This window comes from Canis aureus, chromosome 37, assembly GCF_053574225.1.
Source record: "Canis aureus isolate CA01 chromosome 37, VMU_Caureus_v.1.0, whole genome shotgun sequence".
NCBI classification, from domain to species: Eukaryota; Metazoa; Chordata; class Mammalia; order Carnivora; family Canidae; genus Canis; species Canis aureus.
In genome coordinates, this window is record NC_135647.1 from 756,039 (window position 1) to 782,363 (window position 26,325).

Genomic DNA, 26,325 nt, shown 5'->3' on the forward strand with positions numbered 1-26,325 from the left:
CATGTGAATGCTCCCCAAAGAGTAACCTCCTCAGAGGGGAATCTTAATAGGTAGGTAGACAAGATAATCCATTTTGTTGACGTCTGTAAGCTTCTCTTTAGTCATCACTGCTCTTCTCCAATGAGCTTATGAACAAAGTGGCCTTGGTGACAGTGATGGAGGTCATGTATGGGCTCAGCAGTGTGGTTTTATACAGCAAAATAGATCTGGTTCAAGCCTCTTCTAAATGACCAAATTACGAATCTTTCCTACATCTAGTAAGGATGGGAGACCTATTTTGGTTACACCAGAATGTGAATTCACTAACCCCTGACTTTCATCTCCACTTTTCTCAACCTTGGAAGCACTGAGTTGATGGAAAGAGTGATTAGGTTTTTTCTGTGGAGTACCCTAGTTTATGTGCTTAGGAAGACTCATGATCCATTGTTCACTCCTTCTGGTGTCTGTACAGGATGATTTGCAGTTGGAAGTAGATGGGTGGAGAAGATGGGGGAGGGAGAGTCACTGGGCAGGTTTGCTTCTCCTTGGTCTGCAGCTATGGCACTGACTCAGGCACCTTTGAAAAAATAATGCCCTTTCAGCAATAACTAGAATCTCTTATTTGTTCTTTCTCTTCTTGTTCTTTTTCTTTCATGCACCTCTGTATATTGCCAATGGAATAGAGTTCTCAAGCTTGATATAAATCTGCCATGTCTGTGGTCTCTGGTTCAGCATATCCTGCATGAGTCAGATCTTTCTTTTTGGTTTCCTTCAATCAATCACATGTTCCTTGGGAAGACAGGCATCATCAGTAATGATGAGGCTCATGGAGTTGAAATGGATCAGGAGCAAAGGCAACCCATGAAGGGTATGAATCTAACTTTGATATGAACAGGAAAAACTGTATCAATTTAAATACAAAGAAAGGAAAGTGAGAAAAGTTTGTCTGAGCATGGTTTAAGAGATTGAAGGGGAAGGGCAGGAATGGTGGTGCTAGATATTGAACCCAGCACTGCATTTCATGCTCTCTACCACTGTACCCCACTCTCTTATAGTCCAAGAAATTGAGAAAAATACCTTTCCCTGTTGACTCCTATTATTTGCTACTGGTCTCCATGAAGTGAGTGTAGACATAGCAATAAAGACTTAAGAATTCATAGAATCTTTGACTAGCTTTGACCCCCAAGTGCATGACCAGAAGACCTGACTAATCTAACAGTGCATGGGTCTAGTGGGGGCTGTACAGCTGCTCAGTGAAGAGAATACACAGTGAGAGCAAGAGGCTGGTACAGAGAGCCAAACTTTTACCTCTCCCCATCTTAGGTTTCCAGCTGGGACTCTTTAATGAAGAGGTAGATTAACAAGAGAAAACCAGAGTTTATTAACAAGTGCAGTGCATATCACATGAGATTAACCTAAATGCACAGAAACCAAAAGCAACAGCTAAGAACTTCTCAGCATCTGCTGCAAAGAACAGTAGATTTGTAGAGAAATGCCAGGACAGAGGGAAGCGGTTTAGGGCCTAAGGGTAGCAAACTGGGAAGGTAAATACAAGGGAGAAAAGTAATAGAGGAAGGTTTGTTTGCAGATTTGTCTGGTGCCTCCCTGGGCTGGTAACCATCCCCTGTAAAATGGGAATTTATGTCCTGACCCTAGGCAGAAAGGCAAAAGTAAAGAGAAAGCCTTTCTTGTGTTCGCTACTTCTTAACTGCCTTCTGTTCAAAGTAATTTTTAGGTCAAACTGTCATATTTTGGGTGCTACATATTGACTTCCTTCCCTTCACTCATCAGGGTAGTGGGACCATGTTATGCTATGTCATATTTTAGGGTTAATTTGTCAACTAGCCTCGAAGCATATGAAGACCTGAGAAGTTACAAGTATATCTTTTTGTATCTTTTTATGTTTAAATGCTTTCAACTAAGTCTGTTTTTAAAATTTACAGTTTGACATTAGTAGCTAAATTAGAATTTTAAAATTATGTCATTTATTTTTAAACCTAATTTATTGAAGACTAAACTAGATTCATTTTGACTTTTATTTGTTCCAAAAAAGTGATAGTATCTCAGTATGGTGAGGATAGACATGATTGAAGAAAAATGAAGACCAAAATTGGTCCTACTGATTTTTAGGTGGAAATGTGAGCTTTCATAGATTAACTTTGGTTTTGCAGTTTTCACTGATGGTGAAGTGCTAATGCATGCTGGGATATTTGCATAAATACATTGGCTAATCAAGCCACAAGCCATTAAAACTTAAGATACATTAACACCAAAATATGAAATACATTCAAAACAAAAGGAGTTCTTCGAAAATACCCCAAATAGCCAGAGGAATATTTAAAAAGAAAACCAAAGTTGGGGGCATCACATTGCCTGACTTCAGGCTGTATTACAAAGCTATGATCATCAAGACAGTATGGTACTGCCACAAAAACAGATACATAGATCAATGGAACAGAGTAGAGAACCCAGAAATGGGGCCTCAACTCTATGGTCAACTAATATTCGACAAAGCAAGAAAGAATATCTGATGGAATGAAGACAGTCTCTTCAACAAATGGTGCTGGGAAAATTGGACAGCCACATGCAGAAGAATAAAACTGGGCCATTTTCTTACACCATACACAAAGATAAACTCAAAATGGATGAAAGGTCTAAATGTAAGACAGTAATCCATCAAAATCCTAGAGGGGAACACAGGCAGCAACTTTTTTGACCTTGGCCTTAGCAATTTTTTGCAAGACACATCTATGAAGGCAAGGTGAACAAAAGCAAAAATGAATTTTTGGGACTTCCTCAAGATAAACAGTTTCTGTATAGCAAAGGAAACAGTCAACAAAAGTAAAAGACAACCTACAGAATAGGAGAAGATATTTGCAAATGACATCTCAGATAAAGGGCTAGTATCCAAGATCTATAAAGAATTTGTCAAACGCAACACCCAAGAAACAAACAATCCCATCAAGAAGTAGGCAGAAGACATGAACAGACATTTCTCCAAAGAAGACCTACATATGGCCCATTAGGACATGAAAAAAATGCTCCACATCACTTGTTATCAGAGAAATATAAATCAAAACCACAATGAGATACCACCTTACACCAGTGAGAGTGGCTAAAATTAACAAGACAGGAAACAACAAATGTGGGAGAGGATGTGGAGAAAGGGGAACCCTCTTACACTGTTGGTGGGTATGCAAGCTGTTGCAGGCACTCTGGAAAACAGCGTGGGGAGTTCTCAAGAAGTTAAAAATAGAGCTATCCCATGACCCAGCAATTGCACTACTGGGTATTTTCCCCAAAAGATACAGATGTAGTGAAATGATGGGACACTGAACCCCAATGTTTATAGCAGCAATGTCCACAATAGCCAAACTGTGGAGGGAGCCACGATGTCCTTCGACAGATGAATGGATAAAAAAGATGTGGTATGTATATATATACATACAATGGAATATCAGTCATCAGAAAGGAAAAATACCCATTTACATGAATGTGGATGGAAGTGGAGGGTGTGATGCTGAGTGAAGCAAGTCAATCGGAGAAAGACAATTTTCATATGGTTTCACTCATACAGGGAATATAAGAAATAGTGAAAGGGACTAGAAGGGAAAAGAGGGGAACTGAGTGGGCAAAATTAGAGAGGGAGACAAACCATGAGAGACTCTTAACTCTGGGAAGCAAACAGAGGGTTGCTGGAGGGGAGGGGAGGGAGGATGGGGTCACTGGGTGATGGGCAAATTAAGGAGGGCATGTGATGTGAGGAGCACTGGATGTTATACTATATGTCGGCAAATTGACTTTAAATTTTAAAAATGAAAAAAAGGAGTTATTTGGGAAGAAGATTAAATTAAGGAGCAGATATTAAATATTTTACATAATAACATTAGTTATCCAGGCTTTTACAAAATGGTACTTTATTAAAAATTGTGATTGCCAAGACATTAGCAAAAGGTTGCATCCAAGATGTGGACCTAGAAATGGTGAATGAATATATGGCAAAATAAAATAAAATAATAAAATAAAATAAAATAAAATAAAATAGATTCCATATCAAGGAATACCAAGAAAGAAGTTGTTATGAGATTGGGTTTTCATATCTGAATTTTTATGACCTTAGCTTTTATCTGCTTTCAGTTTTTAGTATGCTAATCTCAGTGGTGAACTTAGCCTTCATTTAAGAATGAACTCTACCAGCGATGGCATGTCATCTGCAAGATTGTTTGGTGGTAAGGAAAATCTGAAGGCTCAGTTAATTGTTAAAATGACCAGTGATGTTTAATAATTTTCCTCATGTCACCAGAGAAATCAAGATGGCCTAAGGTCAAATAGTTTCTCATAACAACATCACATCACATTGGCCATGCACACACAATATAGAGATTCTTCTTTTATGGGCCTTCTCATAGTGTCTTTTGACTGACCCTCACCCTAAATGCACATCTCATAGTGTCTTTTGACTGACCCTCACCCTAAATGCACGCACACATACAAAATCTCAAGGTAAAAATGAATTAAAAATTAAAAATGAATGTTGCTGAGTAACATATCGGAATTTCTTGCCCCTCAACTTTTCTAGAGTTTTCCATCAAACTTTAGATTTTTAGGGGGGCCTGGATGGCTCATTCAGTTGGGTTTGGCTCAGGCCATGGTCTAGGGTCGTATGATTGAGCCACAGTCCAGGCTCTGTGCTCAGCACGGAGTCTGCTTGAGAGAGTGTCTCTCCCTCTTCCTCTGTTCCTCCCCCACCCTCATGCATGCACTTGCGCACTCTCTCTCTCTCTCAAATAAATAAATAAATAAATAAATAAAATCTTTTAGAAATACTTTAGATTTTTAGTTTTAAATTTTTAAATGAAGTCACAACCAGAATGGATGAGTTAGCACAGTTGATGGATGTATGCTAGTTCCATTTGGATTGCCAAGTTTTGATACCAAGCTCTCTACCAGAAAGGGGACTATATTACAAAATTGGGGAGGATGTTGATTTTGACGGCACTTCCAAGATTATATGTGTGTATATTCAAGAATCTGAGGTGGAGAAGCCTGAGCCAGAGAATTACTCCTGCCATGAAGGTGGAGAAAATGACATGAGAAATGACAGGAACAAGGGAGAGAGCCAAGGGATGGAATATTAGAAAGATGTGAGGCTCTGAGGAACAACGCTCCAGGAAGAAGTTGTGAGTGGCAACTGACCAATTGACGTCTCCGTTAGAAGAGAAAAGTCTTTCATACAAGTCATTTATACTGTAGATTTCAAGAACCTGATCTTACTAAAGTTTAAGAGTCATCACTGTAAGGAAATTATCTTCTTGGGACTTTGCAATAGATACAAATTTATAAGTCACTTTGAATTTTCTTTAGGATTTCCTTTAATCACTCATAACACATGGAAAAACCCACCCCGTTTACAGATCATTACAGATCGTAGTGTGGCACAAAAACATTTCTCTCTTATAAATAACTACATATTTATAACATGCACAGAATTAAATTAAGGAGTGAAGATACTTGGAGGAAAAATAAGAATGTAGTCTTAGAACATGTTTGGCTGAATCACCATGTGTGAGGGATGGAGACCTAGTGGGCCTCAGGTCTCAGGAGGAGTAGAAGGGGTGTCTTCCATGGATGAGATGCTGTGTGAAACCTAGAGGCACAGAATTACTTGCGAGGAAGGAATGTTTACTTTGGGTGGAGCACGCCCCCTGGAGTTGGTGTAAATTAATTTACAGAACACTTGGTGATTTTGCATGACTTGCCAAGGGCACCCACAGTTATGGGGCAGAAGAGATGCCAGGTTCCTAAACTCTTAAAGTAAAACCTTCACAGTGCCTCTTGATTTATGTAGTTTGGTTTCTTGAAAATGGCACATTATTTGCAACAAATGCCGAATTAACACAAACCAAACCAATCACCTCTTTTGTGATCAAGAATAGCTGTTGTCTTTCACTCAGATCTCTTGCTTTGCACTCAGGTCTCCCTGTACAAGATTTTCTCCTGGTTTAGTTCAGACATAAAAACTATCTTACTTTATAAACTCAGTTGAATGATCAAATTCATATAGATTCATCAAAGTTATTGTTATGGGGACTGTGGATTTAAAACTTCTTGCAGGGGGAGGTAGAATTGCCCTGAGTCCGGGGAGAAGGTGTGTCTGTGTTCTTTGATGCCTCCCTCAGTGCCCAGAACCGCTGCTGCACATCTCTTGCAGCCCTTCCAAGAGGTGGTGCTCTGGACTAAACCAGAGTCCGAGTTCCGGACCAGTGGGAGGGGTAAGTTTTCCCACACTCTGGCCACTTTTTCAATATTGGAATCCCAACAGGGCAGGGCAGTGCTGCGGGCCTTCGTAGTAAAGAAGCATCTTCTGCCTTCTCAGCTCACATCTGGCATCTTTGAACATCTCTCATCTTTCCGGAGATGACAAGGAAACAGAGGGCACCTGCTCCTTCATCTGGGATGGGCTCTCCTCAACCTGTCACCTGACCTGTCATCAGGGCCAGCTGCAGGGGTCGGTGACCAGGGCCCATCCAATTATGTGGCCAACTGGTGCTGACTCTCATTACTGGGCAAGCCTGTGTTCTTCGTTCCAGAGGAGAAACTGTCCTCCCTGAAAGTACTAAAGTAGGTTGATTTTTTTCAGATTTTCTAGGCCTTTATTTTTAAACTTTTCCTCTTATCCAGGAAAAACACTCTTGACTTGGTTCCTGATGCTAGTTTGGGGAGCATGAAAGATGAGGTGGGTATGGTTTAACTGCCTTAGGAGATGCCCTTTCAGGTCAGAGAGTTTCCTGCTCTCAGAAATCTGCTTTTCCTCACAACTTGGTTTTTGTGCAGTGTTAAAACTTTAGAGAACGCAGCAATGCTTGCTCAGGATGGATAGAAAATAAAAGGGTGGACTTTGAGTAAAGTAGCATTAATTATCACCTTGTATTCCATCGTGTCTGAGACTTTCACAAAGAAAGCATCATCCTCCTAACACCATGGAGAATTGCAGATAGAAACCTGGAGTTTTTTCACTCAAAGATCAAAATATCACTACTTAAAAAAATATATATCACCACTTAACAAGGAACAGGAGGAATCCAAGAAGTGGAGATGCCAGGGATTGAACCTAGGGCCTCATACATGCTCAGCATGCACTCTACCACTGAGCTATACCCCTCTATGCTTTAACAGGTTTGATTTGTTTTACCTTCAGAATCATTTTACTTGTGGCCACCTACCTACCTTGGAGTCCTGAGGACCTGAAACTGCTAACAAAAAGACTCTTTATATACACAACTCCCTTGTTTCTGAACTTCCTGGATTGCATTCTCCTTCCCTGCTGCTCCTTCCCAGGATTTATTTATGCTGCTCCACCCAGCCACACAGAACTTTCAGAGAAGCAGCAGGGAAGAGCCCTGTCCTAGTTCTGTCCTAGCTCTGTCTGCTGAAAGAGCATAGACTCAGTGACTCCCTGGTGACAGTGAGGAGAGCTAGTCTCTTAACTTAATTTCTTAATGCAGATCCACACTAGCAGGAACCAATGTTGCCTACTGGAAGAATCTGCTGTCACCCGAGGGCTGGGGCAGGGACATCACAACAGTCTGGACCATATCTCCCAGCCAGGATGTAAGAAAGTGCTCAGAAGATGATGATAGGCTTCCAAGGACACAGGAGCTACTAAACAAACCTTGGAAGCTTGCTTGGGCATTAAAATGAGCGAAGGACAGTGGTGCCTGGATGGCTCTGTTGGTTGAGCATCCGACCCTTGATCAGGGTAGTGAGCTCGAGCCCTGCTTGGGGCTGGGTGCGGAGTCCACTTGAACAAAAGTTAAAAAAAGGAATATAGCCTGATGGCCAAAATAAGAATACCTGAGTCCATACTGACGAGAAAGGATGAGGGAGAAGAGGAAGTTTTCTTTACAATGGTATGCTGGTTTGAACAACTTCATTATGTCTGGGGGGGGGGGGGACTGATTTTTAGTGTGTTGTGCTTATAAAGAAGGAATTTGTTTCCTTCACTTCCTTCAACTCCCCTCGGAAACATGACCTCTAAAACAGGTGCTATGTCCATGGGAGGTGTTTCCTGGTGCACTTTCCTGTCTCCTGTCCTTGGGGCTCTCACTCTGTCTGCAGGGTCCCCATTCTGTGCAGGGCTCTCAGAACCAGGGAAGCGCCACCCTGCAATAGGGACCCCACATCTCTAGGCAAAGGTGTTGGGTGCAGAGATTTAGGAAAGTAGTGACTGACACAGTCTTTGCTCTTCATTTCACACTAATATTGTGAAGCAGTTACAGCTCAGTCTTGTCTCCCCACCTAGACCTCAATTTCCCGAGCGCCTCTAACAACGCAGGTTTTTCTTTTCTTCCCTCCCTTTCTTTCTTCCTTCCTTCCTTCCCTCCCTTCTTCCTCCCTTCCTTCCTTTTTTCTAATAGTACTTGATGCCATGCAAGGCTGGGTCTTGCAAGCCCCACACCACCTTTGACATACTTCTGAGAGAGCTGCAGATAGAGGGGAAGAAAATAGAGGAACCAAGAGACTACTGCATCCTGAGACTCTCCTTGGTGGCGGGTAGGAATAGCCACTCAGGGAGTGGGCCACAACCAGTCAGTCCTCCAAGTGTTTGACACAGTGTTGAGAGCTTCTGCAGTTGGGAATGCAAGGTCTCTTCTCTGGAGGGTTTTCCAAACAGCAAATTTGCACGGAGCCCACCTCAACTGTTCAACTTGAATTCCCGCAGTGTCCTAGTGGTCACCAGTGTGGTGGATCTTGCAACTCACTCGTGGGAAGGGGGTGTAGCTCAGTGGTAGAGCGCATGCTTAGCATGCATGAGGCCCTGGGTTCGATCCCCAGCACCTCCATGGGGCCTTCTGGCGGTGTCACTTTTACACCGACCTACCTCTGCACTACACGGTAGTGCAATGAATGAAAAACAACACTGGCCTGAATGCCACCAACACTTACCTTTACTCTGTACGTCAAGTATTATCACTGCGGAGTTGGAGGAGCCAAGGTCTTTGGAATTGCAATGGATTATCATTAAATTATCCACTGTGAAAGGGAAAGAAAAAGCAATAGCAAAAATAAAAGCAAAAAATAAGAGGCTCTCGGGTAGATTTAGGTTTAGATTTCTTTTTCTGGTGTTATTTCCTCTTGAGTCAATAGAGAAAAAACCTTCACCTTCTTTTTCTAGTAGATACTCTTTGTATCCTCCCCCCACATACCTGGCACGAATATGCCACAGAGGAAAGACAACATTGTTTTTTCTTGAGGTCCCCTTATGGGGTGGTTGCGCAGAACCCCCAGGGAACCGAGGTAAAACCAACCCCTAAAGAGGCCCATGGAAGTGCTGAGGATCGAACCTAGGGCCTCATGTATGTTAAGCACATGCTTTACCGCTGAGCTACACCCCCTTCCAGCGAGTGAGCTGTGGGATCCACCTCACTGGTGACCACTAGGACCTGCGGGGCCTCCGGGATTCAAGTTGAAGGGTCCAGGTGGGCTCCGTGTGAATCTGCTGTCCGGGAAAAGAGTTGCATTACTACGCAAAGAAAAGAGTTGCATTACTACGCAGTGGGGTTACAAAGGTATGTGTGGACTTCAAGGAGATTTCCTGGGAGTGGCTTTTAATAATCTCGTATACTGTGATTCAAGTCCATGAGAACGATCCTAAGCTGATACAGAGCGCGCTGGTGAGACTCACCTCTTAGGCAAGACTCAGTCCGCGGGATAAGGCACCGGCCGGGCAGCCGGGAATGCGGGCCGGGGTGGAGGGGAGAGTTGGACTGGAGACGAGTCCTGGAGGGGGGGGGGGGCCCTCCCTGGCCTTCCCGGGTGTGCAACTGCACTGCTCCAAACCCTGCCTCCGTAGTCACTCGCAGTCTCCCCTGGTGTGTCTGTTCAAATTTCCCTCCTCCTACAAGGACACCAATACTTTTGGATGAGGACCCACCCCCATGGCCTCATCTGGACTTGATGTAGTGACATTCTGAGGTTCCAGGAAGCCCATGAATGTGGGAACGGCAGGCACTATTCGGCCAGGCACAGCTACCCTTATTAATGTGAGATGTGTTAATTATCGCTATCTCTAAGTCGCAGGACTCGAGTAACAGGATACAGAAGGGGACTGTCCCTTACAACAAAAAGATATATCATCCAAACATGGTTTCATGGGATTTTGTATTTTCTTTATATGGAAGTTAAATATGATTGAAAGAGGTGCGTGAGGTGCCACTTAAGCCGCAAAATTATTTAAGAAACAGGGCCGACTTTCATCAATACATACCTGATATTAAAACAGAACAAGCTCTTCCTCGGCGCCACCTGCGGAGGTGGCAGCCATCGGTTGCTGGGCATCATGACTGCCCTCAGACCTCTGGTGAAGCCCAAGATCGTTAAAAAGAGGACCAAGAAGTTCATCCGGCACCAGTCAGACCGATATGCCAAAATTAAGCGCAACTGGCGGAAACCCAGAGGTATTGACAATAGGGTATGCAGAAGATTCAAGGGCCAAATCTTGATGCCCAACATTGGCTACGGGAGCAACAAGAAAACAAAGCACATGCTGCCCAGTGGCTTCCGGAAGTTCCTAGTCCACAATGTCAAGGAGCTTGAAGTGCTGCTGATGTGCAACAAATCTTATTGTGCAGAGATTGCTCACAATGTATCCTCCAAGAACCGCAAAGCCATTGTGGAAAGAGCAGCCCAGCTGGCCATCAGAGTCACCAATCCCAATGCCAGGCTGCGCAGCGAAGAAAATGAATAGACAGCTTATGTGCGTGTCATATTTGTGTTAATAAAACCATAAAACTACAAAAAATAAATAAATAAAACAGAACAAAACAAAGCATGAACAAAAACATTTTTTAGCATAGGCGTTGCAGGGAGACAGAGATTGAAAGCACTGGAAAGCTCAGGGGCATCGTTGTGGAAACCCAAGTTCAGCAGCTGGTCACAGGAAAGGCCAGTACTCAAGGAAAGAGTTTTGATTGGAAAGAAATATGAGCTTTATTCAGGAGGCGGGGCTCCTGGGGAGAAAGAATGAGTCTTGTCCAACAGCCAACTCCAAGGTTCCTGCCCGGTCAAGGATTTTTAAAGGGATTTAGTTAATCAGTTAAGGGAGTGCAGTGATCTAGGACACTTCTTGATTACCTATGGTTTCCATGGTGCCAGCTATAGCTGTTATTGGGGCGCTGGAGGTTGTGTGAGAGGGTTTGGTCCCTTGGTGCCTGGGGCAGTGCAGGAATGCCAGGTGACGGTAGGACTGCTCCCTTCTTTCTAGGAAAGAATGCATGACCTATACATATACAAAGAAAGGTGTAAGTTCATCCATCCCATGGGCTAAGCATACTTGCTAAAACTTAAAAACCACTCGATTGGCAGGAGGGTCTAAGGCAGCTTCATGAAGAACAGGAGTTAAGTTAACTTTGAATAAATAATACTTGAACACAGAGATATAGACAAGATGGTCTAGGGAGACTGGGTTGAAACCAGTTCATACCACAAGAGAAAGAAACAGTACGGAGGAAAGGAAAGTTCCATCTTGGGACTCCAGTGGAAGTGGCGCAAAAATTATAAAAAGAGGCTTTAGACCAATGAGAGGGTCGAGAGTGGACTGGCCAGACAGGTAAGATTCTAGGAGCAGGAATGGTGTCATGCAAATACCCACCATTTGCTTCTGGAGGAACTGGAGGGTATTATGCTGAGTGAAATAAGTCAATCGGAGAAGGACAAACATTATATGGTCTCATTCATTTGGGGAATATAAATAATAGTGAAAGGGAATAGAAGGGAAGGGAGAAGAAATGGGTAGGAAATACCAGAAAGGGAGACAGAACATAAAGACTCCTAACTCTGGGAAACAAACTAGGGGAGGAGGGCAGGGGGTGGGGGTGAGTGGGTGACAGGCACTGAGGGAGGCACTTGACGGGATGAGCACTGAGTGTTATTCTGTATGTTGGCAAATTGAACACCAATAAAAAATAAATTTATTATTAAAAAAAAGGAATGGTGTCATGCAGTCTAAAATGTATTATCCTTTCTTTATGTCAGTGCACAAAAAGGATTTATAGATATAGAGGTTATAGATATAGTGGGCTTAACACAGTGGACTTTAAAAAAAAAAAAAAGGGTTATTAAATCCAGGGCTTTTTTTTTCTCTTTTGTTGAGTAAACTCCATAACCAACATGGGGCTTGAACTCATGACCCCAGAAGCAAGAGTCATACACTCTAGCTACTGAGCCAACTAGGTACTCAAATGTAATGGCTTTTACTTTGAAAAGTTAGGCTTTCAAAGACTCATAGAAAATAGGTGAAATGTACATATATTTCAAGGTGTCAGGGGTGTGGTTCAGTGGGAGGTGGTATTTCTTACATGTGTGCAAGTTCTGGGTTTGGTTCCTGGTGGATCTAGGGCTATTCTGTCTTCCCACGACTCTGGTAATATGGAATTTTCTCCTTTCACCCCCTTCTTGCTATTTTCTGCTCCCTGACAAAACAAACACAAGATTCAGTGGATTGCCCCTCCCATATGGTGATTGGGACAACATAAGAAAGAAGTGAGTACAAAGCGACAAGTAGCCACTAGATTAATCAGCTTTTTCACTTGAGCTACCATTTTGCAATACTACTGAAGAGAAAGGAAGATGGAAATGAGAGAGAAAAAAAAAAAAAAAAAAAAAAAGAAGCCCATGTAAGGAAATATGCCGCTCCCTTCTGAACTTCTGATCTGTCCTTGCTATTACTCTTTATTTTAGTCTATATGAACTTTAGTGCAGACTTTATCTCCTGAATCAGACATCTCTACCCCAAGTGCAGTCATCATTATTAGTAACTTATGTGAGCATTACTGGCAGGAGCCACGACACTTCTTTTCATTTAGAATCTGTTACATCTAAGTAAATTTGTAGAGATTTCAGAAGGGTCTAAGTCTTGCATTTTCATGAGTCTATGAAGAGGAGGGCCCTTGAAGAGTGGGTAGTGGGGAGGGCTCAAAATTATCCATAAGATAAGGAGGTTTTAGGCAGTTGTTCCAATTTTAATTGTGAGCTCTTAATTTTCTGGTTGGGAATTATAGGTATTTTATCATAATCATATTAAGCTACATCGTTAATTCGTGCCCAAGTGTTCTCAATGCTAACAGGAAGCCTAAAACCACATAATGGTGGCAGGAACTTTCTGTTTCTTACTTCTGATACAAAAGCAAATTAGCCTAAAAACAACAAAAACCTAAAAGAAACCTTGTTCATCCCTCTGTACTTATTAGCTCAATATAAGTCTGGATAAGCTACCTGGAGATCTTCTTAGATGAATCCCTTACTCCCCAAATCCAACATGGCTCCAAGTCCTGTGTCAATCAATGTTCTTTCTTGTTCTCTCAAATCTTTCCATTTTCATGCCTAAATTCACTCTTTTGTTTACCTATCTAAACCTTGTAAGACTCTCTAAAATTGTCTTTTTGCCTACTATGGGAGGATAGAGTACAAAAATTGCTGGGTTGCCTACATTTGACCAATGGTTTTCTTATTCTATTGCACTCTGGTTTTGCTCCCTCAAAATCTTGACTTTAGGAGCCAGTTGAGGGCAGCACGGGTGGCTCAGTGGTTTAGCACAGCCTTTGGCCCAGGGCAAGATCCTGCATGGAGCCTGCTTCTCCATCTGCCTGTGTCTCCGCCTCTCTTTGTGTTTCTCATGAATAAATAAATAAAATTAAAAGAAAAAAAAAAGAGCCAGTTGAGAAAATAGGAAGGAGGTGCACACTGTAAGAGAAAGCCAGGTTTCAATTAGCTGCTAAGAATTAGAGATATGTAGGTGAACAGAAAGACTAGCTTTAACAGGGGTTTAAACACTGAAATCTCACATTAAAAGAGTAAACTATGGCACCTGGCTGGCTCAGAGGTTTAGCGCCGCCTTCAGCCCAGGGCGTGATCCTGGAGACCCGGGATCTAGTCCCACAATGGGCTCCCTGCTTGGAACTTGCTTCTGCCTCTCTCTCTCTCTCTCTCTCTCTCTCTCTGTTTCTCTCATGAGTAAATAAATAAAATCTTTAAAAAAAATTTTTTTTAAAAGAGTAAACCACCAACAGCTGATCTTTGCTACTTCATAGGCAAAGAAATCATAGAAATCTAATCAAGTGGATTTCAATCTCATACTTTCTCTTTATTCTGGGTTTCCACACTGATTTTGCTCCCGTTTATACCTGAGATGTTTAAGCCTGAATCAAGTATTCAACACTCCTCCCAACATAACCACATACAGGGTTTCAGAAAAGCTGGCTTCTTGTGTTTTTTGTGGGAGCTACCTGTAACAGGGGCTCCTGCACAGAGGGACCCCAGACCAGTCCAGGCATGCTCACACTGTTTATCCAGCAACATAAAGAGCAGCCAGGCATTGTCAAAGCCATGACAGTGTTGGACTCTACAAGTCAGATCTCCCTGTGGGAAGCACCTTCTCTTTCTCTGGGAGGAAGGGGACCTTGTCCATTTTTTCTTTTGAATTCAGAAGATGGGAAGAAAGATAGAGTGAACCTTCTACGAATACATCTCTTTTTGGATGAAATCTTCCTAATAAATTGATCCAATCCAATTTCTAGGTGCTTGACTTTCCAGGCTAGTGGTGTCCAAACCAGCTGATTAACAGAATCACATGGGAGACTTTAAAATCATAGAAATTACTGACTGCTTCTGGCCTACAGACAACTCCTCTTGGTCTCTTCACTGTCCAAGTTGCCTTAGATCTTCCTCTAAAGTTTCTGTGGGAAGGGCACCTGGGTGGCTCAGCTGGCTGAATGACCAACTCTTGATTTTGGCTCAGGTCATGATCTCAGGGTTATGGATTGAGCCTCACTTTGAGCCCTGCCCTGCATTGATCCCTGTATGGGGCTCTATACTCAGTGGGGAGTCTTCTAGAGATTCTCTCTGTGCCCCTCCCACTCCCACTTGAGTGTTCTCTCTTTCTCAAAATCAGTCTTAAAAACAACAACAAAGTTCCTGTGGGACTTGACTGTCACACAAAATATTGGCCAAACTCAGGACTACTCTTTGTGTTGTATGTGATGAAGTTGAGGACTTCTCTAGGCCTATGGAGATGTTATAAGGTCTTAGATTTTTGCAAAGGCTTTACAAAACGTAGTGTCTCAGCTTACATATTGCCTCTTTGTGCTTTATTTAGGGGAGAATTCTGTCCAAACGAGGCTCTGTAATAAGCTGTAGCTTTTCCTTCCTTATCCCTCCCCTCTTCTTTGTAAGGGGTCTCCTGAACTAGACCTGAAACTTCCACTAACTGGGTCTACCCCAGGGATTACTAGAGTGGTGACAATAGAAAAACACACTGTTCTTCATTTATGACCAAGTTTTGTGATAAATTCATTCCTCTTCTGCCATATCTTCCCCACAGAAGCCTAAATTTTGAGATTGGCACTCATGTCACTCATCATGCTTCATTTCTCACCAATGTTATTACCTTGTTCCACTTTTATCTTTTCTCTCATTGGGACCTAATTCCCCCAAAATAACACACTGCTAATATTCTCTAATGCTAATCTCATGGGTTATCAAAAAATTTGAATAGCAAAATTAAAACCACCAAATCAATAAAATAGTATTTAGTAAGAGTTTATTGTGAATATAATAATAGCTCATGTACTAGGAGCTTTCAGATTTAGAGCTGGTATGAAGCTCAGGGCATGACATCACAGAATGGCTGATAAGGTAAAAATGAGGAAGTTGTTTAATTTTTTGCAGTGATTGGTTATTGCAGTGGGGGTTCCAGACATCAGGGAATTGCTTATAACTGATTATTTTACACCAGTTTTAGGAAGATGACTTTTTTTTTTTTTTTTTTTTTACGATTATCAGAGGCATTTACAAGAAATAACCTATGTTTCACTTGTATTCATGAGATAAGCTAGAATTACCAATTTAACCTAGTTTGGATCTGTGGCTTAAATTGTTTTGTCTGCTCAATTTTCAAGTCTCTGTTTTGTATTTAATTTTAACAGGGTCTTCCCCAACAGAAGTTAGAAGAAAAGAAAATTGGAGACAGAAGTAAACATTCCACCTGGGATTCTCTCTGGTGCAGAATTGGAACTGATGCTCCAGTAGTCCTTTGGTGAGCAGACCTAGGAGTGGGCTAGTCTGGGGGGATCTTAGTGGCATTAATGCTCTTTGATCTAGCATTCTGATCTCCTTCTCACGGCAAAGGTTAAAAAAAGATTCAGGCTAGGATTTTGTGAAATAGTGAAGTTAAATACAGTAAATCTTGTTCTACCAACTGTTTGATCCTATACTAATCCAGAAATCAGGGCAATTGTCCATTGTAGGGATTTACTGTAGTGTAGGGTCTATCCAGGTGCGCAGCTCCATGGGAACAGAGCCTCAATGTGTAGGAGAGTCTGGGTTTATTCCTGGGTTCCTTCAATACAGCCTTTCTCTTTCCCCTCCAACACTGTACACATTCAAGTTGCATCAGTACAAGGAAGATAAGAAGGAGAGAGACAGAGAAAGATCATGCTCACTTAGGATCTCTGGAAAGGAAAGGAATAAGCATGCTATCACCACATGAATAAGTTCCTTCCTGCTGGTTCACAGCTCACTAAGGAACAGGAGGAAAAACAAAGAGCCAGAGGCATTTGGCTGACTCAGGTGGTAGAGCATGCAGCTCTTGGTCTCAGAATTGTGGGTTTGAGCCCCAGGTGGGGTGTACAGATTATTGAAAAATAAAATACTTTTTTTTTTAAAGGAAAGAGCAAATAAAAAAAACCAGGCCATTATGGAATATTTGTTAAATTTTCTTTTGTATTCTCAGTTGAACCTGTGTGAAGGCTGAGGAACAGCAAACGTACCCATTGATTTTTGTCTCCTCTCATTTTCCTTATACACACGTAGAGGAAGGGAGGGAAGGAGGGAAGGAGTTGTCTGTTGGCCAGATCAATCACCAGCTGTGGCAGGGTGTCATCTCCAGGGTGAGGGAGCAGGGGAAAAACGGTTCTCAAAGAATGCAGTGCTTTCTGAGCAGCAAGTTGAGAAAACTGTTAGTGTTCATGAATGAAGATAGAGGTGTGGTGGACATAAGTCAGGAAAGCTGAACATAAAAGGCCTAAACATCCTAGATTCCGGTTTGGAAAGTCCATAAAAGACGTCAACCAATTCTTCCCACAGCGTGTCACCTGATTGCAAATATTCTTCTGTGTTCACTGTCTCTGGTAAATCTTCCAGAGGATTCTGGAATACAGTCAGAACCAGGAGCCTCCAATTTTCCTTCTCTTCACTAGTAGACACATAACATTGTGAAGTCTTTAAATGAAAGTCTGCCTGAAATACACTTGCCAATATTACAAGAGGTTCTGGGATGAAGAGAGCCTATGTTTTTGGCATCAGTCAGTAGATTGTTGGTGACACTAGCTAAGCTGAAAGCAAGCATTTCAGAGCAAATGGCCCTTTCCTCTGTCTTTCACAGGTGAGCCAATCCTACTTGCTTTGAGGTGTCCAGGACTTCCCCTGAATTTTCCAGCCCATGGATGGCACCACTTGGAGCTTTCCAGGGCTCTTTGACTTCATCTCTCCAACATCCCTGTCTATTGCAGGCTTTGCCCGCCTCACTTGGTCCCCCAACTTTGCTCTGCTGCCCCAGGCCTGCCTTCGCCCCTGGTCATTCCTCCAGTTGTGTGTGTGTGGGGGGCGGGGGAGGTGGGTATCACTGAATTTACAGTGGAGATAGTTTTGAAGCTGTTGTTTGTAAAACCCCTTGTGGACATAATGGTCAAGAGAGTGAAAGAAAGAAAGAAAGAAAGAAAGAAAGAAAGAAAGAAAGAAAGGGGAACCAACCAGACAGGACCCGTGCCAAGTATGTGCCAGCTGCGCCAACAGGTGCGCTGTTCAGTCTCTGGTTCACCTGCGGCCACAGCTGCCCAGGCCCCGGGGGGCGCGTCCATCCCAAACCTCACCACCGCGGGCACTGCAGGAGAAGTCCTTGGAACTTCCCTGGTGGAGGCAAGTAGCCCTCAGCCAACACTCTGCTGGTGAGCAGCCCCTGGAGCAGGTGACCCAGGTGGGGAGGCCTTCAGACGAGAGAAGGCACCATTCAGATTACAATCTAGTTACCCAGAGAAGACTGTGAATACTGTCCAGTTTAGTAATATCAAACATAGTGAAACTTAACCCAGTAGACTTTCTGCAGGCCAATTCTTAAAGTTTGAAAATGGGAAAATAGAGTATTTCACAAATCAGGAGATATAGAGGGGAAGAAAGGGGGTGTAGCTCAGTGGTAGAGCGTGTGCTTCGCATGTACAAGGCCCTGGGTTCAATCCCCGGCACCTCCACTCTGCATTTTCTCTTTTCTTTTATTTATTGTTCATGCATTTCTCCCCCTGGGGCTCACACCTGCAGAAGAGAAGAGGATCAAAGGAAGGGCCCACACCCATCAGAGTCTCCTCCTTTGGAAGCAGGAAGCCGGCCTTTCTAACCACCACCTTCTCAGTGAGTTTTCTTGGGTCTCTTCGGAAAGGGCAGGATGGAAACAAGAGCAACTTCAGGGGAAAAAGAAATGTATGCTCTCTTTTAGCATCTGTTCTCCAATGGTCAGCTGTGCCCATCTATTTGTCACTTCCATGTTTTTTAGTCTTTATCCTGCCTTCTACCCCATTCTAAAGTTCTCTGAAAGGACACTGTCCACTTCAAGAAGTGTTAAATAAAGTTTGCATCACCTCAGTTGTCTTCTGTAATCATTTTTAACACTTGTTTTTAGAACTTTAAGAAAAGTCATAAAGTGGGTTATGTGAGTTAATGTCATGCCAAAGATCCTGGGGAAAGATGCAGCCCAAAGGGGCAGCACGAGTGTGTGTGTGTGTGTGTGTGTGTGTGTGTGGTTGTGGGGATAGGAGGAGAGGGTAAGAATAGATAGATGTATGAGTTTCTTGTTTCCTAAAACAAACACTGTGCTATAAACAAGAAGCCGGTAAAAATTATATGACTACTTTGTTTCTAAACATGATTCTACATCGAGTAGATGTATCAAAATGAGTTCTATTTTCATTTCCTTTTGAGGTTAATTTGTGTAACAAAGATGTAGAAAATGTGTAAAAACCAAGTTTTAAAAGACAGAGAAAGGCTTGCTTCGTGTGTACAAACAAAAGATCTCCCTTCTCGAAGGCAGGAGGACCAGAAAGGGTGGGATTCACTATTCACACGGGAAAATGGGACAGTCACAACTCCACATACACTGGAACTCACGATGCCTTTTATGAAGCAGGTGCTATAACCGCCTAAACACAGGTGTCCAAGGATGCGGCTTTTAGAGTCTCCTAGCTGAGACCTGCTTTTAGAAAGTAGGGTTTATTACAGGGCAGATGCCAAGTAAACACTGCTTTTAAATTCCTTTTGGGTGAATTAGCTGCTCTCTTGAATTTTCCTTCTGGTGACTCTTGGCAGAGAATTAAAGGTTGCGCTTGATATTTTCCCTGCCAGGGGCACTAGAGTGTCTTTTTCCTCTCACTCTCTATCATCTCACTGGATTAAATGTAAAGCCTCTATATGGCCTCAAGTATGGCAGTGGGGCAGAACCGAGAAAGGAAGTGGGAAAGAGCCCTGGGACTCTGGCCACTGTGGTCTCCGAGGGAGGTCACATGTTGGGCACTTATTTCAGGGAAAGGAGACAGTTCATACCCGGGCCCTGCACAGCCGCAGGGGTCCTGGGGCCCTCGGCTTGGACCTGCAGACCTGTGGGTCCCTGTCTGGTCAATCTCTGCGGCACCGGCACCGGCACCGTGGGTTTCCCACATCATCACAGCAGGGTCCCGGCAGCTCTGCCGCTCCTAACCACCAGATACCTGTCAGAAAATGCAGGGGATGGGTACAGAGAAAGAAAAAGAAAAAAAAAAAAAAACACCCACAAAGCCGTCTCTGGAAATCTAAGTCCAGATGGAAAGAGAAGGCAGAAAATCAGCTAGGTGGGAAGGTGAGAAGGGGCAGAGTCCGCCAAATCCCCTGCTGCGGGGCTCTGAGCGCAATGGACGTGAGCCGCCTGGGAGCACCTTCCCGGGGTGAAGCCGGCGCCTGCCCGACGCCGTGGTCCTTGCGCGGAGTTGTGCCGCGAGCTTGCACCCAGGACCGGGATCTCGCGCAGCGACCAGGGAAGGCGGGATGGTGCTGTTGAAAGTGGGGTACCACGGGAATAGGGGACCCATGGGAACAGAGGGTTAAGGAGGTTGGTCTGTGTTTCTGGAAAACAAACGAGCCGCTGGCTGGGGACTGATTTCGGACCGTGGGCTGTGTCGTTTGCGCTCCAAGGTCCCGTCGTCGCGGGCCCTCGGGAAAGCGCTTCCATTCCTACCCGACGAACCTCAAGACGCTCCTGTTGCCTTGTGTCTCCAAATTCCCACTTTCCCCCAGAAGGCCCCGAGGATTATGCGGGAGGACACTTCCGGAGGAGGTGACGGCGGTGAGAAGTCACAGCACCTGGCGGAGCGGCGGTGAGCGCGCCCACCCCGGGCACCCGCGCGGCGGAGGGCGCGGGGGGCAGAGGAGAGTGTGTGTGTGGGGGGGGGGGGGAGCACGTCCTCCCGAGGGAGCGCCCCGGGGTGCGGAGGGTCCGGGTAGACGGACGGGAATGGGGGGGAGCAGGGAGACAATCTTCCGGAGGGGAGTCTCCGGGGTGCGCCGGGCGCCCCGAGCGCAGCTCCAGCCTGACCCGCGAGCGCCCACGGCCACGCCTCGAGTAGTAGGCAAGCAGGGCTGCCCAGAAATTTATACGGAGAAACTCCCGGATTGAAAATGTGTTGGGTCCGGGGAACCCAGACCTGGAGAGCTGAGAACCCAGAACCTGGGAGCCTGGACCGAGTAGCTGGGAGGGCCTCTCGTAGGAGGAGGCTTAGGGACGGAGAGGGGGCCGACTGGGGCCGCCGCGGGGTGGGCTAAGGAGACCCGGGCCCTGGGGATTTGACCCAGCCCGACCCCAAGACGTAGGGGAAGGTTCTGGTCTCGGAAGAGGGAACCCGAGGACACGCTCGCAGCACTGCCATCAAGCGACACGAGCGGGAAACTTGAATAAAGCAGAAGCGCGCTCCGGAGAGGAGAGAGCAGGTGCGAGGGAGCGGAGGGAGATGCACCCCCGGGGTGGGCTTTCCATCTTTTTTCAACAGTTGTTAACTAGGGGACGAATATTCATTACTTGAAGCTGGAAGCTGGTTTCCCACCTTTTCTTCCTGACCTGCTCAGAGGTTCCTGTCGAGGCCCCGCCATCCGCCATCCGGGGCGTCTGGTGGGATCCGACTTCTTGTGGGGTGCTGCCAGGACAGGCCTTGGACCTTCCCCACGGCTGGCCACCGCCTCTTCCTTGCTGGCCTCTGCGTATCCCGTGAGGGCCTCATTGCCGGCTCTGAGCAGAGTAGAGAGAAGAGAGCATGAATGTGGAGCTTTTAACAGAAAGAGGATCTGGATAAATGGGGAGGAAGGACGCGTCCAGCTCTGCATCTAGGTACAAGGAAATACTGAAGTCTTGTGCATTGTAAGAGAAGTGCGGCAAAAACTTTTGTCTCACAAGAACTCATTCATTTTCACCCAAACCATGGGATTGGAGAGCACTGTGGAGGCCCTTTCCAAACCCGAGCCTTCAGAAAGCACCCTGTGCTTGGAGTTTTGAGGGAAGCCAAATTATTCCAGGCCAGACCTGGTTGTGCTGGGAGTGGTCAGTGAGGGTGGGAGTGGGGTCTGCAAGCTGCTTTGAGTGTATGAGTTGTGTGTGCAAGTGATGGCTTGCAAGATGTTATCCAAGAAAGCAGAGCAAGGTCAACCATAGCCTGACACACTTACCTTTACAGGGCTGTTAGAGCAAGCCCAATGCTTGTGCCTGTGCAGCGCAGTTGTTAGATCCTCAGACTTTTAATCCGAGGGTCCAATGTTCAAGTCCCATTAGGGGGTGGAGTTGTGCTTTTTTCCCTGAGAATTCTCACATCCAGAAAAGTGTTAAGGGTATTTCCTGCCCTGGTCAAGGGGTTTGGATACCCTGTCTGGGAAAGTGGATACTCTGTCTTTGCTTGCATAAGGGGAAGTACCTTTTAGCAAGCTGCAGGGAAAGAATGTCCTTCTGCTTGTTGGTAGGTTGTTCTATTTCCTGCAGAAGCAGAGAGGAACTTGGATTTGAACCTAATTCAAGATACCCACACATTCAAGATGCAGTCTTATGAAAATATTTGACAATCACAGCGATCCCCAAGACTGCTATTCTCTAGGAATCGCTGATTCTAAGATTTTCTTTAAAAAATATTAAGAATTATGTATCTACAAAAGAAAGGGACAGTACATTGAGCGAGAATTGAGAAGGGCTCATGGTGATTTGAAGATTAGGCACGCATTAATGGTATTCATGGAAAACCCTGTAATGAACTATAATGATCTTGGACTCTGGACTAATGGCAGATAGCACAATGCTTCTGGAACTTCCTTACAAATCCCAGGAAATGCTTAGAATTCTTAGAATTGAGGTGAGGTCATTGCTATCTTCTCTTTACCTTCCTCTGCCCCTAAGAGACTCTTGTTCACATTCACAGAAATCCCAGCTGTAGATTGTGAGCTTCAGAGGACCTTGTCTGTCTGGCAGAACTTGTCTCTCAGTTGCATCATCAGGCTGCTAGACTCTGAGGAACAGACATGTGTGAGGTGGGGAAATGGGCTGGTTTTAACTTGCTTCTGTGCCCTCATGTACAGTGCTCCTAGGCTCAGTCCAACGTTCCCAGTAAATCATCACTGCTCCGTGGCAGGAGCAGGCTGGTCTCCAAGTGGGCTGTTGTATATTCCTGACATGGAAGGTTCTTTTCCATGTATGCCCTGTTACACCTCAAAAATTTTCTCTGAGTTTTTGTGGCAGTGTCCAATCTTTGCGCAATGTTACTGAAACATCTGTTCAATGGAAGGCTGTGGGATTAAGTCTTCGGTTACAGATTTTTGGGGGAAACCAAGAAACTCAACATTTTCATCAGAAGACAGAACACACCCATGACCAACATACTCTGTTCAGAAAACCCCTAAACACAAAGTGAATGTCTAACCAATCTCTGTCCTGAGGGAAAACAGAAGCCTTTCTGTGCCTTTTTGGAAGGAGTCCAGGTCCATTGAAGGCATTCAAATATTTGTTTAATGATGCTCCTGCTTTCCCATTAGGATCTTTGGCTAACAAATCCCCACTTTTACACCATAGGTCAATTGTCAGAAGTTAAATCAAGTAACTTTTATCATTTTCACAATTTGGAGTAGAGAAGGACCAGAAAAAAAAAAACAACAAACCAGAGTAATCATGAGGGACTGAAGTAGAGGAATATAAGGCCTTTTCATTTAGGACATGTAGTCATCCTGTTCTAGAATGTTTTAACTCCCCTCTTATTACAGTGAGTAGAACTCTCTGTTACTTGCCTATACAATCAATTTTTTTCAGGGATCCCTTGTAATACACCAATATTAAAGGGAAGAGATAGAACACTTTCTAATAACCAATTAGAAGCAAATATAGGGAAAGCCAAAGACAATTTTATACCAGTCATAAGCTGGGAGAGGATAGGAGGTGATATGGTTCTTCAGGTTGCTCTTGCCTAATCAGGGGTCATGAAAATGAGGCTTGAGGTGTACAAACCTGAGGCAGGAACAAGTTCATCATAAGAAGTCATATTTGGGGACACCTGGGTGGCTCAGCGGTTAAGGTTACGTGTCTGCCTTTGGCTTGGGGTATGATCCTGGAGTCCCGGGATCCAGTCCCACATTGGGTTCCCTGCATGGAGCCTGCTTCTCCCTCTGCCTGTGTCTCTGCCTCTCTCTCTGTGTCTCTCATGAACAAATAATAAAATCTCTTTTTAAAAAAGTCATATTTGCTCATCTTCTCTGTGGTAATTAACTCAAGGATTGCCTTCTCATTGGATTTATTTAGGAAAATATTTCAGAACCTGTCTCCTCCTTATTTACCAGTTATAGGAAAATGCATAGAAAATGTATTGCAGGGATGCTTGGATGGCTCAGCGGTTGAGCGCCTGCCTTCGGCTCAGGGCCTGATCCCAGATTTCTGGGATGGAGTCCACATCAGGCTCCCTGCATGGAGTCCGCTTCTCCCCCTGCCTATGTCTCTGCCTCTCTCTCTCTGTGTCTCTCATGAATAAATGAATAAAATCTTTTTTTAAAAAAGAAAGAAAACATTGCATATTATACATACGTGATGTATGCACACACGCACACATACATACATGGTGACTCATCATTCATTCACAGGCTGTCCACGAGGAGGTAATTTTAGCAGTAGCCAAGAGTAAATACTGAACTCAAGATTAAAATAAGACTGTTTTGGGGGCACGTGGGTGGCTTAGTGGTTAAGCGTCTGCCTTCAGCACAGGTCATGATCCTGGGGTCCTGGGTCTCTCTCTGTGTCTTTTGTGAATAAGTACATAAAATATTTTTTAAAACATGAGGCTTTGTTTTACTTTAGAGACTATATTATCCGATATTTAATAAAGCTATCATAAAAGCTAAAATTCACTTTGTAAAATTGATATTCATTCCTATTGTTACACATAGAAAAATAGCAAGGGAAGAAAAATTTCTAGTCTAATAAATTATATGCATTAAAAATCATGGCTATTCTTTTTAAAATATATATATATATATTTTTAATTCATGAGAGACACAGAGAGAGAAGCAGGCACCACGCAGGAAGCTTGATGTGGGACTCGATCCCAGGAGCCACCCAGGGTGTCCATCATGGTCATTCTTATTTGAAAGAATATTTTGTTTGGGAATCCCTGAGGGGCTCGGTGGTTTAGCGCCTGCCTTTGGCCCAGGGTGTGATCCTAGAGTCCCAGAATGGAGTCCCACATCGGGCTCCCTGCATGGAGCCTGCTTCTCCCTCTGCCTGTGTCTCTGCCTCTCTCTCTCCTCTGTGTCTTTCATGAATAAATAAACAAAATCTTAAAAAAAAAGAATATTTTTTTTTGGATAAAGTCAGGAGCAATAGGAACAACATAAGAAAAAAAGAGGCATCATATTTAAAAAAATGTAAAGGCATGATTACATTTATTCTGATAATACAATTTGCTATAGCAAGAAATAGAAGCAGCTAAAAATCCATATAAAAGAAAGTTTGTACAAAGTATGAACTAAGTAGGAAATAAATATATATAAATATAAATACATATATATCTAAATAAATATATACCAGTGTATTAGTTACGTTTTTTGTTGCATAATAAATTACCCCATCTTTTAGGACCAGGTCTCTCAAATTGTGCAATTCTTCTGCCTCATTCTAGTCGTCAGAAGAGAGTCATTAAGTCCAGTCTATGTTCAAGGGAAGGGAAATTAGTTTCTTCTTCTTGAAGGGAGGAGTATTAAATATTTTGTATACATTTTTAAACCACCATGACAGGCAATAGCCAATTAGAAGGAAATACAGGGGAAATACACATTTATGATTGTAATAGAAATATAAACTGATAATAAATTAAACTAAAAGTACATCAGTTATATAAAGAAAGCAACATTATCTTTTTTTAGAGGGTGGGTAAGAAGCTGAGTGGAGGGAGAGAACGAATCTTAAGCAGGCTCCATACTCAGTGTAAGGTGCGACCCAGACTCGGAACTTGATCTCACAACCTGGAGATCATGATCCTAGTTGAAATCAGTCTCAACACTTAACTGAATGAATCTCCCAGGTGCCCCCCAAAGCAATATTATCTTAATGAGGGACTTACATACCTAGTCTAGTGCATGGAGGGAATATCCTGTTCCTAGATCAGAATGCTCAGTATTTTCAAATACCAGTTCTCCCCATATTAGCCTATAAACAAACAAACAAAAACATCCTTCCTCAAAATTCAGATGTAAATTAGTTTGAATATTGAAAAAAATGTCAGAATTGGGGCACCTGGGTGGCTCAGTGCGTTAAGTGCCTGCCTTTGGCTCAGGTCAGGATCCCAGGGTTCTGGGATGGAGTCCTGCATCAGGCTCCTTGCTCAGCGGGAGTCTGCTTCTCCCTCTGCCTCCTCCCCTCCCTGCTCATGCTCTCTATCTCTTGCTCTGCCCTCTCTTTCTCAAATATATAAAAACTTAAAAAAAAAGACATATATGCAGAAGTCAGTTATCCTGGGTTCAAATCCTAGCTCTGCCATTTACTAGTCATAGGACTTTGGAGGAAATATTTGGTCTCTCATTTTCTGGGCAGTTAAATGAGGATAATAATACTATTTACTGCATAAGATCTTTATGAAGGTTAAATACGATAACATAAGGATAAAATGATGCAAAGGTTCTTAACCTGGAGCCCAGTGATCGCCAATGGAGTCAATGGATAGATTTTAAAGGTTTAAGATCTTGGATGTGAAAAAACTACCAATTTAT

The 26,325-nt window shown here is 43.7% G+C and overlaps 2 non-coding genes and 1 pseudogene across 2 annotated transcripts; all 3 read left to right on the top strand.

The window, feature by feature from the left end:
- The first annotated feature begins 8,750 nt into the window (after positions 1 to 8,750).
- TRNAA-AGC (transfer RNA alanine (anticodon AGC)) lies at positions 8,751 to 8,822 on the top strand. Its single transcript has one exon. It is a non-coding gene; the product is annotated as a tRNA-Ala (tRNA).
- A 1,456-nt stretch (positions 8,823 to 10,278) lies between these two features.
- Positions 10,279 to 10,741, top strand: LOC144306861 (large ribosomal subunit protein eL32 pseudogene; annotated as a pseudogene).
- A 7,465-nt stretch (positions 10,742 to 18,206) lies between these two features.
- TRNAA-CGC (transfer RNA alanine (anticodon CGC)) lies at positions 18,207 to 18,278 on the top strand. Its single transcript has one exon. It is a non-coding gene; the product is annotated as a tRNA-Ala (tRNA).
- The last annotated feature ends 8,047 nt before the right edge of the window (positions 18,279 to 26,325 follow it).